This window comes from Adiantum capillus-veneris, chromosome 18, assembly GCF_014529385.1.
Source record: "Adiantum capillus-veneris isolate H3 chromosome 18, ASM1452938v2, whole genome shotgun sequence".
Classification (NCBI taxonomy): domain Eukaryota; kingdom Viridiplantae; phylum Streptophyta; class Polypodiopsida; order Polypodiales; family Pteridaceae; genus Adiantum; species Adiantum capillus-veneris.
The window spans coordinates 30014467-30029215 of record NC_140948.1 but is presented as its reverse complement, the minus strand read 5'-3'; positions in this window follow the sequence as shown (position 1 = coordinate 30029215).

The following is a 14749-nucleotide window of genomic DNA, read 5'->3' as shown; positions in this document are numbered from 1 at the left end:
TGCCAGTTAGAGCCAGAGATTGAGCTACATTACATATGTCATTGCATAGTGTACTATGAAATACGAGGCCGTTTCCACTGCTTATTCAGAGAGAGTTTCGGTCCTTTCTCTAGGGCCATGAGTTATGACGATCACAGATGTCTTGGGATATATCTACTTGAGTTACACAGATATAGACACACTTTACTAGGGAGAGATAGCGAGAGACAATCCCAGAGACATACTTTGCACACCATACTACATCAAAAAAGATATTCAAGGCTTTCTATTGCCACGTAGAGAGATAGAGAGAGGATTTTCATGTATTGTTGATGTAGCACATGATAGTTTACCTCCCTCTTCTTCCATATATATTGGTACTAAGCTTAGAACATGACAGTGCCAATTTACCAGGGGAAAGAGGATGAGCAAATAAGGATTTCATGAGTACCTTTTTCCATATATGAATTGATATTCATGGGCTCATATGTACTCGAGAAGATGAAACTAGATAGAGACAAATCTCTCTCTGGAGGGCAAGGCCTACAAATGCTATATGAGTCTCAAGAAGCCTCATGAGCCAACCTCTTCCGCATATTTTGTGTCTATATTTTGCAAGGAATTCCTTCCATTCTATAAGATACATGGGATATGTGTGTGATGGATAATCTTACATCTACTCAATCATCCTGAAGGTGGATGGTATCAATGAGTTTTATAAGGTGCGTGTAAGGAACGGGAGGGGAAGGGAGCTCAAGGAGGCTCAAAGGTGAAAGACTCCATTGTTACACAGTGAGCTACACACACTTAATAAAAGGTACACGACCACTAAAGGGAAAAATTGATGTACACACAAAAGTAGGATATCATATTGCATAGCATATACTATATGTACAACACAAGGCTTTATATAGGGCCTTGATATGACACGGCTGGTACAAATGCCTATACATGGCTTGTTCTTGGCCATACAGCACATATGCAAAGGTGTCAACATCATTAGGCTTAGGTGTAGAGAGATGTCCCATGCCTATCTCAACAATCCTCCCCTTAGGCAAGTCACAGAGACTGAGTGGTCTCATCATATGGTGTCACACTGACCAAGAAATCCTCCCCTTAAACAAAGAAGGTGGAAGACTATCCATTTTACAGTACATCAGTATATTCGCAAAAGTAGTTGGGGGCGGCACACACATGGAGACAATTCTCTTCCTGTTGAGGTACATCTCCATCCTTTTCTTCTGCAAGATTGACTCTATTTTTGTTGCTTCCTTGGCACTTTGATGGTGGATGACCTTTGATGCCACAATTGCTACAATATTTGTTCTTGTAGCAGTCCTTGGAGAAGTGTCCAGGCTTGCCACATTCATAACACTTCTTGTTATTTAATCTAGGTGATGATGATGACGCCCTAGATGATGATGATGATGATGATGATGATGTAAAATAAGCTCCTCCCACTGATTCAGATTTCTTCTTATTTTTCTTTTCTTCTTCATGGATTGCCCCTGTAACATATTGCAAAGAAGGTATGGGTTCCTTTTGCTCTAAGATTGTTACTATGTTGTCAAAACTTTCAGGTAGAGCACTCAGCAGCACAGCGACTTGATCTTCTTCCGAGACTTGGCATTGAATGTAAGTGAGCTGCGTGATTATACTCAGTAGTCTGTTAACGAGGCTTGAGACATCCTCCTCTTGAGCATAGTAAGTTTGTCAAGATTTTTCTTTAATCTAATCTTACTTTGCTTTTGTTTAGCACCGAAGTTATGTTCCAAAATATCCCATGCTTGGATTGCAGTGGTATAGCTATCTGTAAAATGCACATAATTATTGTGCGGTGATGTGATAATTATGCTAAGTGCCTATTCATCTTTAGCTTGTGCTTGTGCGATTTGGGCTCTAGTGAGAGTGCCTTCAACAAAAGTGGATGGTTCGCTTATTCTTGGTTTTACAACAGACCATAGTTTCTTTTTCATAAGATATCCTTGCAGCTTGGTCTGCCAAGTGTGGAAACCGTCTCCATCGAATTTTTAAATCCCTTTCTCTCCCATGATGCAAAGTGGTTCCAAATGCAGAGGGTCTCGGTCTGACCGGCAGAAAGACTCTCTCTACGGCAGTGTCTTGCCCAAAAAAAAATATTATATATTTTTTTCAAAATGTACACAACACGGATATTTTGACCAATAGGTGAAGTCACTCTTCACTTGTGTGAAGCTCCTCTTCATTGTGTGGTTAAAAGAAAAGAATACCGTCGTGTGTAGACAAAATTAATCTGTCGTGGGCTCTTGAACGGACTGCAAGTCAACGAAAAATTGGCGTATAAATTTGATGCTTCGAGTGGCGTCATTTAAGAAATTGAAGTGAAGCCTTGAATTTGATGAGCTCGAAGTCCGAAGCTGAGTGAAAATTTTGCGTGGCTTGAGAGTGAAGCCGAGCCAAGAAGCCGAAGCCGAGACTAAAACTTTGAACAACTTGAGCACTTGATTTTTGAGGTTTTTAAATGAAGCCAAACTAATCTTTAAAGGCTAATGTGAAACTAGAGAGTAAATGAAAAGAAATCAACTACACAGAAAATGGCGAGGTTGGCAAAGAACCGAGCAGAGCCGTCCACTAGATGGGAAAATCAATCTCGTACTGCAGCTTGATCAAGCACCGCAGATGGAGGGTGCTAGCAGAGGCGAAATCATCCATGCAAGCCGATTGATTCAAGGCCAAAGATCAAGGATTTATGTGAGATTGAATCCGGACCGTCGGTTGCAAGAGAAGGTTTTGATGCCTTTGAAAAATTCGATTTGAGAGTGTGTGCAGTAACTCAAGCAAGCAGAAACTGTCGATTTGGCAAGAGGTTGAAATCTTCAGCTCATAAAGCTCTCCAAGCATATAAGAAGGTCCTTCTTGATGTGGGAAGATGAGTTGTAGGTTCCGATTAACTCGATTCCCCTTGAGTGGGCTGATTTCAACCGATTAAATAAGTTGTTTTTGGCTCTTAATCAGCTTCTAATTGACTGTGTGATTAGTAGAGAGTGCGCAAATAGGATATCTATGGAATGAGGAGAAGATTGCTAAGCTAATTATGGTGCTCACTGGCTCTGATACCAATTGTAAAGAACGGGAGGGGAAGGGAGCTCAAGGAGGCTCAAAGGTGAAAGACTCCATTGTTACACAGTGAGCTACACACACTTAATAAAAGGTACACAACCACTAAAGGGACAAATTGATGTACACACAAAAGTAGGATATCATATTGCATAGCATATACTATATGTACAGCACAAGGCTTTATATAGGGCCTTGATATTACACGGCTGGCACAAATGCCTATACATGGCTTATTCTCGGCCATACAGCACATATGCAAAGGTGTCAACATCATTAGGCTTAGGTGTAGAGAGATGTCCCATGCCTATCTCAACAGTGTGGAGCTTTATCCATGGGCTTGATCTAGAGTGTCAGGCTAAGATTAAAACCCACCAGTGTAAGATTTCTCTAAAGCTATTCAGCATGTGTAAATACGTAATGAGGCTTTACATGAAAAGAGAGCAAAAAATGAGAATTCTCCAAGAAAGCCAAGGAACCAAGAGAGAAAGATTTTGTTTAACTATCTTGGTAAGCATGAAAGAAGGATTGTCCATAGGGAACATCCCAAGATGACAAAGCTAAGGAGAAAGAAAAAGGTAAGGCCTTGAATATGGCGTGGTTATTGTCCTTACTTTCTTCGTCAAAATACTCTCATGTGGTCCAAATGAAGACTGCCAATAGTATTGAGGATCTTCAATGAGTGTTGCTTGACAACTACTATTGGCAGTCTTCATTTGGACCACATGAGCTTGTGCGTTTGCATGGCACCATTCGTGGTATAAGAGTGCGTATACTTATCAATGATGGTGCAATGCATAACTTTTTGAATTACAAGTTGGCTAAGAACCTCCAAATTACACATACTCCCAGGTTTTACCATTATGTTGTCTCCCTCGTGAATGAGCCGAACAAAGAGGTGTGGGATATGAATTTCCCTCTGGATATTCAAAATCTTATGCACTAAGATTTTCAAGTTATGATTATGAGTCATGCGGATGTGGTTCTTTGGAGGGATTGTTTACATAGTTTAGGTCCTTCTTTAGCTCAAAGTTATGAGAATCACTCCCTTCAATTATTTGCCAATGGTATACTTTTTTTTTGCTAGAAGAAAAGGATATACCAGAGTCAAAAGTTCATATGTTTGCAAAATTCTCAAAGTTTTATGGCAAGACTGAATTAAAGAAAGTCTTTTTGAGTTACTTGTTGCCTCATGCTCTTTTGCATTTTCTTTTTTTCATAGTAATAACAATGTGTCTATTATCAAGGACTTTATATTAGTAATAACAATGTGGAGAGAGAGAGAGAGAGAGAGAGAGAGAGAGAGAGAGAGAGAGAGAGAGAGAGAGAGAGAGAGAGAGAGAGAGAGAGAGAGCCTGTTCAATAGTAGTTGAGGGCTAACTTTTTGGAGCTGACTCCCCTTCAAAAGGACTTTCTTTTAACTATTATTTTCAATCAAAGAACATTCACTGGTAATCACACTTTTCGTTAATGAGTAGAGAGATTTTTCACCTTCTATAACTCTCAAGTCTTAGAAATTCTAAAGAGGAAAAATCATTTTAGTAGACCAAAAGTGAAATTTTGTGACATTACCTCGTCCTTGAAATCGTAGTTGTCCGACTATACATGTATACAAGAGAGATATCCTTGGTCCACTAGCTTTTTATTGAGGATCCACTTTTAGAACATTGAGATCTTTCAAGAGTATGACCAATCTACTTGGCACTTGAGAGAAAATATGTCGCAAGTTTGTCTACCCATTTGGTACTAGCACACTTCCAAAGTAGCTTGCAAGTCTATTCAATACTTGGAAGAAAGTATGTCACAAGAAGTGTACCACATTTGGTATACGTATACTGTAAACATTTATATTTTAAAGAAAAACATGAGAGAATAGATTTAAAAAGAGATAATCGTGTTATTCTTCAATACATTTGCCATTGAATACAATACACTAAGGCTTTGTGTGTAATTCTTTATAGGTATCTACAAGGGTCATGTTGGCTCTTGCATCCATTTAGCATCTTCAAAAACTAGATTTTTATGCAAAACCTTACCATTATGTAAAATTTTATCTTCGTGGTGACGAAGAATATGCTCAAGTGGCAATATCTCCTTAGTTCCTTCCAACTCAGGAGGATCTTTTGCTACTTGCTCTTGTGGTGGATCACCCATATAGCCTTTGAGAAGACCAACAAGGAAAGCGTTATGCATCAATCAATGAGAGGGAAGCTTAAGTTGATAAGCCATCTCATTGATTGGCTTTTGAATTTGAAAAGCTCCATAATACATGTGTGCTAGTTTAGCATAGTACTTTTGAAGACCTATGAGCTCACTTTGTCAACTTTTACCCGTAGTGTGCTTTAAATGAGCTTTGGAAAATCTTAGGAGAACCCAATCATTTTCTTTGAATTGGAGATCTCATATATTTTTGTTAGTAACTGTTTTGTGTTTTTGTTGTGCTATGGATATAGGTTCTTTGATCTCAAAAGCATCACATAAGTCACGACTATATTCATTCGTAGCAAAAATTTTCCCATGCATTTTCAATATTGGGGGAATTTTTGTTTAGCATTTAAGTACCTCAAAAGATGCTTTATTCCTAGAAGTATACACAGTATTGCTATATACATATTCTAATAGAGGTAAATATTTCTCCCAGTGATTGCACTAGTCTACTTGTATGACATAGTCTTTTCGTAGATCAAGCACAATGGAGTTAACAATTTCACTTTGGTTGTCCATTTCAGGGTGATAGGCCGAAGAGAAATTGCAACTTTTTGACAAGCCGTGATACTTAAATATCTGGAGAGATAAAAAGTTTTTTGCTAAACCTGTCAACATTTTTTCATATTCATGTGTTCCCTTGTATGGATTTTGGTAAAATACATAGCTAAACTCTCTCATGGAGAATTAGGAATTGAAAGTGGTTATATACATATTCTTAGATGCCCTTCTTCATAGTTGCACAAAAGAAATATGTTTCAATGGCACTCCTTGCTGCCTAGATCGCTTTATGCGTGGCATAAGGTGGAGCATGTGATTCATGCACAACCTTATCTCTTAAGATTTGGTAACTCATAACTAAGATTTGTGAGAGCCTACAGACACAACATTGCAACGAGGTCTTTGTGATTGTGCATCAACTACTTGATTGTGCTTGCCAAGAATGTGAGCAATATAAAAATGAAATTGCAAAAAGAAATTTTTTGCACCTCATTTCTTTGCCAAGTAGCTTGGTTTGCATCCTGAAGTACTTGAGACTTTGATTATCCATTTTGTGGGAGTGTAGGCGGAGAGTGTGCAAGAGAGGGAAGGAGAAGGGGAAGGGGATGAAGCACAGTACACAGCAGGGAGTTTTGGGTTAGTGGAGAGGAAAGTGAGAGAGTAGTCTACTCTCTCCCTATATTCATTTAGGTGAAAGTATAAATAGGGGTGGTTTCCCACGGCCACCTGGCCTACACCCCAACAACCTCTATGTGTTTCGACTTTGAGTGAAACACCGAATTCTTTGCCAAAGCAATGGCACTCTGACTATCACAATGTAGTACTGGAACCTTGTGAATGCCCAAATCTCCCTAGACGAGCCAACATATGGCTTCCTTGCTGGCGTCAGACGCAGCAACATATTCTGCCTCAGTGGTAGATGAAAACGTGCAATCTTGGAGACACGATCTCCAAGAGATAGCTTCTCTAGCAAATATGAACACATAGCCAGATGTGGATCTTCTACGATCCGCACAACCCGCATAATTTGCATTCGTGTAACCTACAATAGATGCATCACTCTTTCCAAAGCGTAAACACTTGCTAACTGTACCTTTCGAATATCTGAGGATTTTCTTCACTGCTTCCCAATGCTTCTTGCCAGGGTTTGCCATGTACCTACTAACCACTCCCACTGCATGTGCAATGTGTGGTCTTGTGTCTACCATAGCCTACATCAAAGTGCCAACTGCTGAAGAATATGGTACTTTTGCCATTTCCTCTTTCTCAGCCACTGTCTTGGGAGAGTCTTCCTTGCTAAGTTTGGAGTATGCTTGCGTTGGGGTACTCAATGACTTCCCCCCCTGCAAACTAAAACATTGCAAGACTTTGTGAATGTACTTTTCTTGAGATAATTCAAGAATTCCATGTTGCTTGTCTCTCTTGATGTGCATACCAAGAAAGTGATTGGCATCTCCCAAATCCTTCATGGAAAACTGAGTGTTTAGCATCTTTTTCAACTGATTGATCTCATCGATTGATTTGCTTGCGATAAGCATATCATCTACATACAAGATCAAGATGATTAAAGAACCATCGTTCAATATTTTTGTGTATAAGCAGTGATCCTCTTGACTTCTTATGTAACCCGGAGACTGCATGAATTTGTCGAATTTTTGATAACATTGCCTTGAACCTTGCTTGAGGCCATAGAGTGCCTTTTTAAGTCTACAAACCAATTCTGTCCTCGTTGGTTTTTGGGTTTCACATACGAAGCCCTCTGGTTGTTTCATGTAGACATCTTCATCTAGATCCTTGTGAAGAAATGTTGTGTTCACATCCATTTGGACAAGTTCCATGTCCTAGATAGCAACCAAGTCAAGCACAGTGCGAAGTGTAGTCATCTTGATTACTAGAGATAAAATCTCATCGAAATCCACACCTTTTTGTTGCTTGAAACCCTTGGCAACTAGACGAGCCTTGTATCGAGGCTCGGGATCTTCCGTTGTATACTTCTTTTTGTATACCCACTTGCAAGGTAAAGCATTTTTGCCTTTTGGTAATTCAACCAAATCCCATGTCTCATTAGCCACAATCGAATTGTATTCTGATTGCATAGCCTGCTCCCACTTAACACTATCATCCATTTGTATAGATTCTTTGTAGCAGGTTGGCTCTCCACTGTCAGTGACCAAAATGTGGTGTATACCCGGCTCAAACCACTCGGGCGCACATGATACTCTCTCAGAGCGTCTCAGTGCCTGACTGCTGGACTCTGCTCTCTCCAGAGCAATAGTAGTATCTTGCACTTGAGGAGTAGGTGCAACACTACTGAACTGAGTTGGTTCGGAGGCTACATCCTAAAAAAAACACGTCTGTACTCAACATCTTTGATGGGCTTCTTGTGCATTTTTGATTCATTGACAATCACATGTGAGCTACGAATGACTTTGTTTGATTCTAGGTGCCAGAGAAGATATCCCATCTCTCCATTTGCACCATAGCCAATAAAAATGCATTTGTGAGATCTGGGATCTAACTTTCGACGAAGTTCTTTGGACACATGTGCATATGCCTCACATCCAAATACACGTAAATGCTCATAGCTTGGCCTTTTGCCAGTTCATAATTCCTCTGGAATTTTGAAATTCAAAGGAGAACTAGGCGACCTGTTGATGATGTGCACTGCTATCAGAACAGCTTTCCCCCAAAACTATGGAGTAAGCTTCGCCATAGACATCATAGAGACAACTCGCTCTTGAATCGTACGATTCATTCTTTCAGTTATCCCATTTTGTGCAGGTGTGTATGGAGTAGTAAACTGCCGCCGAATGACTCTTCTATTGAAAAAAACCTTGAACTCTGTGGAGACGTATTCTCCACCATTATCCGTGCGAAAAGCTTTGAGCTTTTTTCCTGATTGGTTCTCAACCATGGCGAGGAATTTTTGGAATGTCAAAAAGACTTCTTCCTTACGCTTAAGGAGATACACCCACACCTTTCTGGTAGAATCATCTATGAACGTGAGAAAGTAGTTCGCCCCCCCTAGAGTTTTATGTGGCATTGGACCACACAAATCACTGTGCACCAAGTCTAGAGGTTCGCCTAGTTTCTTATTCAATGGCGAAGATGTCAATCTAGTGTGTTTTCCATATAGACAATGCTCACACAATGGAAAGTCTGTGTAATTTAACACAGGTAAGTAGCCAAAACGCTGAAGTGTTTTCATTCCCTTTTGGCTAATATGCCCTAGCCGGCGATGCCACAACTCAGGAGACGGCAGCTTGGCAACATAGATAGAGTGTTCGTCGACACTCAAAACAAACAAAGAGTACAGGGATCCGTTTTTATTACCTTTTATCATGATAAGGTTGTTCTTGCGGATCATCCAAGAACGATTACCAAAAATTGTAGTGTAACCAAGATCATCCAATTGCCCTATAGAAAGCAAGCTCTTTGTAAGCTTGGGCACATGCCTGACATCCTGCAACACAAAAGTAGTGCCATTATGCATCTGAAGTTTCACATCACCAATTCCAATAATGTCAAGCTCATAGGAATCACCAAGCTTGACTATTCCATGCATGGATGCATAAGAGGAAAACCACTCTCTATGCGGTGTGACATGAAAACTTGCACCAGAATCAAGGATCCAATTATGTGCATAACCCTTATCCTGTGCAACCAAAGCATCTGGAGTGAGATCTGAAGTGAAAATGAGAACATCTGAGGCATCTTCTATCACCTCCGCATGAATCTTTGTGGGCATAATGAGCATCACTGGAGGAGGAGCATCCTCTACTGCAGTGGTAGGTATGGGAGACTCAACAATATTGAGCTCCTCAATCTTTTTCCCTTGCTAGAATTATCCTTTTGCATGTTTTTCTGATCTTTTAGGAAACTGCGACAGTCCTCTTCTTGTGGCAATAGTAACACTTGACATTTCTGGCATTGCGGTCTCTACTCTGTGACAGCATTGAACTCTAACTTGCCATTCGGAGCCGAATTGCTAATGGCTGTGCAAAAGATATCCCATGAACTGGGTAGAGAGCATAACAAGAATATAGACTTGAGTTCATCGTCAAACTCCTTAAAGCCCTGAGATGTGAACTAACTGAACAAGGAGTTGAACTCATTTAAGTGACCTAAAACTGTGCTACCTTCTTTCATGTTGAGCTTCATAGGCTTTTTCATGAGAAAAACTTTGTTGGATGCACTTTTTCTCTCCCATGCTGAACATAAGCTATCCCAAAGTTCTTTGGTTGTTTTCTTCCCTATGATAGTGAAGAAGACTGACTCGGCTAGATGTAGACGTATCGTAGCTATGGCTTTTGCATCCAAAAGCTCCCATTGAGCTTGTGTATAATCATCATCCTCTGCGTGCTCTTTCAACGGTTCTGAGAGGCCTTTGTTTATCAAAACATCTTTCATGCGCTCTTTCCACATGGTAAAGTTTCTGCCATCGAACTTCCGAATGAAATACTCCTCCTTTTCTAAAGAAGAAGCCATCGCTAACAAGAGGGTTTGAGAGGTGCGAAACTATGGCAAGAAGCTGTAGAAATTTGGGCAAAGTAACCTTTGTATCGGGAGTAAAATCTCAACCGAAATAGACTCAAAAGTGCCAACAATGGAAGTCACGACTCGTGGAAAGTAAATCCGGCAGAGTCTCCTTTGTATGAGGAGTCAAAACTCAACTCAAAATACACATAAATGTGCCAACTGCACTAACTGGGCATCTGACTGCACAAAACCACTGCTATGTGGTTGCCAACTCGGTGTCAAAAGCATAAATAACCGTCCAGATACATATCCTATGGCGAGGGTACTGTAAAGGGGAAGTCCAGCTACCTGTATCACCGAAGGTGTCTCAACATTTGAGCACACCCCAACTCAAAGAAAACATCATGCTATCGACCCTCCAAAGGCTAATGCAGACACAAATGAACTAGCCACAGTCTCAAAAAGGGCTCTTCCGGTCCGAGTCTCAGAAACGGTCGAGAAAAACTACCAAAAATGGCTCCACACGTAGTACAGTGGGCAGTGTCCGCAACTCAACGTACATGAGTAAAACCGCGCTCAAACAGGCGCCAAGAACTGTTGCATGCTGTGAAAGTGATCCCTGCGGGGATATCTACTCTCAAAAGAGCTCAGTAGCACTAGGTGTGCTCACAACAACATGCATCTGTCAACGCATGTGTCCGCAGAGAATCTGCTGTCGAAATGACTGCCAAAACGCCTGTGAAAAGCGTTGTGTCTGGTAACCTGGAGAATCTGTGAGTGAATGGGCTGAAAAACCCCCTGTAGCTGCAACCTGCGTGTCGGTGTCGATATGTGCTGATTTCTGCCCTACCGGGCAGAAATATGCTAGAGTCGAATAGCCGCCAAAGGTATCGTATTCGTAAACTGTGTCATACAAGGCGATCGGTGCGCTCGGTGCGCTTGATGCCGATGTCGGGTGTCACTCCTCTATGACAGAGGTACCTCACCCACGCATGTCGCAAGCACGGTCGTCGATCGCGAGAACGCGCTCGTCTGGGGATACGCCCAGTGTCTTGGTCGCATGTCGGAGATCCGCCGCAATGAGCAGTGTCGAGCCGGTGCGCATGAGCGGTGTCGATATTGATGTCGCCTTCCGCCGCCGGGCGAAAGGCGACATCGGGCGGAAGTGGCTAGCCGAGTAGCCGTAAAATGCCAATGCTCGAAGCCGGTATCGAACGGTCAAGGCCGATTCAGATCGGTATTGATTGCAGATCTCGCTCGATCTGTCAAGATCGTTCTCAAGCTTGTCGGACTTGGTGTGTGGACGTCGAAGTTGGATGACGATGTCAAAGAAGTCGATGACGAAGTCGGAGAATCAGTGATGTCAATGATGAGATTTTGGTATCTTCCAATCTCTCTCTCACGCTTGTTTTTGGGGCATGTGTGTGAGCCAGCCAAGGAGTCAGGGGTCGGAGCATCAAAATGGGCTTTGTCGAGGGCTCCGTGTGGGAATGAACCCTTGCACACAAAAAGGTTTTAAGGCTCAAAGAAAAAAAAATCAATTTTTATTGCTGAGTACTGCTTGTGCCAACGTTGACGAGCCATAGGACACACACAGTGATGTGTGTGTGTGTGTGTGTGTGTGTGTGTTGACAAACCATCAACGCTGCCGACCTGTTGCACTGCTCACGGCATTGAGGAAATTGGCCATATGGTACTCGGCTACACCTCCACCTCGCCCTCCTATGCTGGACCTGCTGCAGATTCCTTGATCCTGCTCGACTGCCTTCGATGCCAAACTTGCCTTGGCTTGTTCATCACCTGCTCGGTGACCTTCTCTCCGGCCAATTTCCTCTTGCAAGCCTTCAAACTCCAAGCCAAGTTCCCAATTTCTGCTCAATTGTACTCGGCTGCATTCAAGTGCTTACCATCTCCAAGCTCTTGCACTGTAGGATTTTCTCAAACTCGAGTCCTGCTCCAAGCCTCTGTTTTGTTCGATTCTTTGCCCCAATTGCATCCTCGACCTTGCCTTTGATTCTCCCGTTCTCTGTTGAACAAAATCCTGCTTGATTACTACAGATGGAGGAATTGTGAGTGTGTATCCCTTGCTTGGTCCACTGCTGCTTGACAATGCCCCAAATCTGCCAGCGTGATTCTCAAGCTCCTTGTCAACTCTGCCTACAAGCTTGTCACCTGCCTTAATGCCTTGAAGCTTGATTTCCCCCCCTGCTCGATTCAAGCCTGCCTCGGATGCTCGTTGTCAGGCCGTTGCATACAAGGCTTCATTCCTTCAACCGCTATCGACCAAGCCTTGCTGCTCCGTGCAAAGCCTTGAACACCTGCTCGACAGTTGCAGTCCAAAAAAAAAAAGCCTTGCAAATCCGATTGTTGAGCTTCAAGCTCACATGCTTCCTTGGGGTTGCTGCATGCACGGTTAGTCGAGGCTCGGGAGTCGGGTGCTCGGAGCTCTGATACCAATTGTGGGAGTGTAGGCGGAGATGTGCAAGAGAGGGAAGGAGAAGGAGAAGGGGATGAATCACAATACACAGCAGGGAGTTTTGGGTTAGTGGAGATGGAAGTGAGAGAGTAGTCTACTCTCTCCCTTTCTCTCCCTATATTCATTTAGGTGAAAGTATAAATAGGGGCGGTTTCCCACGGCCACCTGGCCTACACCCCAACACATTTGTGTGATGAAGGGCACCCCAAGCAAATATTGGCTCCATGAATCCAAGGCATGTAAGACAGTTAAAAGCTCTTTTTCATAGATGTCAAGGCTCATCTCATCAGAGTGAAATTGGTGACGCTCATATGTTGTGGTATGCTCTTCTTGGAGAAGAACTGCTCCAAAGCTATTATCACAAGCATCACAATGAACCTCAAATGGTTTAGAGAGGGTAGGTAACACTAAAACAAGTCGAGATGTGAGTCTCTTTTTAAGTTCAATGAATGATTCTCACTCTTTATTAGTCCATACATATTTGATGGGCTTCTTAGTCAAATCAAGTAATGGCCCTGCTATAGCAAAGAACTTTGTTATGAATCTTCTATAGTATGAGCACATTCCAATGAAACTTATTAGCTCATGTAAATTTCTTGGATCATGCCATGCATTTATTACCTCAAGATTTTGTGGATCCATTCGAATTCCATCCTCAGTGAAAATATAACCTAGATATTGAATCTCTTGTAAGAAGAATTCATTGTTTTTTTTTATTGATGTAAAGATTGTTATCTCACAATGCTTCAAACAGTACCTTAGGATCCTAGATTTAGAGTAGAGTATGATAATATCAAGATACGTTTCATCATTTGGTTGAATGTTGCTAGAGAAATTGTCAATCCGAAAGGCATGACAAGATATATATATAGTCCAAAAGTGGTCCTAAAGGCTATTAGGTGAATATCGTCCAATACAATTTTATTTTTTATGATAGCCACTTTTGAGGTTTATTCTACCAAAGTAGGTAGAACCTTGTAGCTTATTAAACAAATCCTCAATCCTTAGGATGAAAAAACTGTTAATTTATTTAATGCACAATAGTCTATAGACATCCTATATGTACCTTTCTTTTTGTGCACTAATAAAACAGAAGAACAAAATGGTGAAGAGCTATGTCTTACCTTCCTTGTTGTACAACCTTGCTAGCTTGTGTCATAATTTCCTTTTGTTGAGCTAGTGAGACTCAATAAGGAGGTTTATTGGGAAGTGAGCTCCCTAAAATTAGATCAATCTCATGATCGTCATCTCCCCTTTTAGGAGGTAACTCTCTTGGAATGCAATCTATGAACAATTTAGCATTCTCATTTAGAAATGAATGAAGGTCACTTTCTACTTTGAATGAACCATGAGAAGAGATATAATTATTCATTGAAGCATCTTTGACAAATATCATGTAAGTAGAAATGCAATTCTTTTTTTATTGTCAAAGGAGTCATGAGTTACAATGGGGATAGTGCACCCTTTCTCATTGACTTGAAGAGTCATATCTCTACCCTTATGGTGAAACTTAACAAACCTTTTAGGAATTTTGACAAAGAGAGCCATATGGTCGATGAACCATGGTGCTCCAAGTACTACATCATGGCTTGGCTGCCTTGTCTGAATCTTGAAATTTAAGGTTGAAGGCTCCCATTGAATGCTCAATAGACTCCGATATAAAGTGAGGCCTTTGAGTGTTGACATAATCTCTCCAATCCTCTAGGAGTCCATCACAAAAGTATTGCTTTTGCTCGAAGAATTCGATATGCTTATACATAGTTTTCTTTGAGATGGAGATCCCAAAATTTCTCAATGTATTTCTACATGTTCTCTCCATCCTTTCATTTTAGACTTCTCTATGTTGTTTGGACTTGATCTAGAGCCTACTTGATAGAAATTGCTTCATAATAGCAACTCGCCATGTCTTTTAAGTTTTTGGTGCCTCTCCTTTGGAGGGTAGACTTGCCCACCATTAGCGAGCTAATATTTGAAAGTGCATAGCAACATGTCGAAGTTTGAAAAACTCAGAGA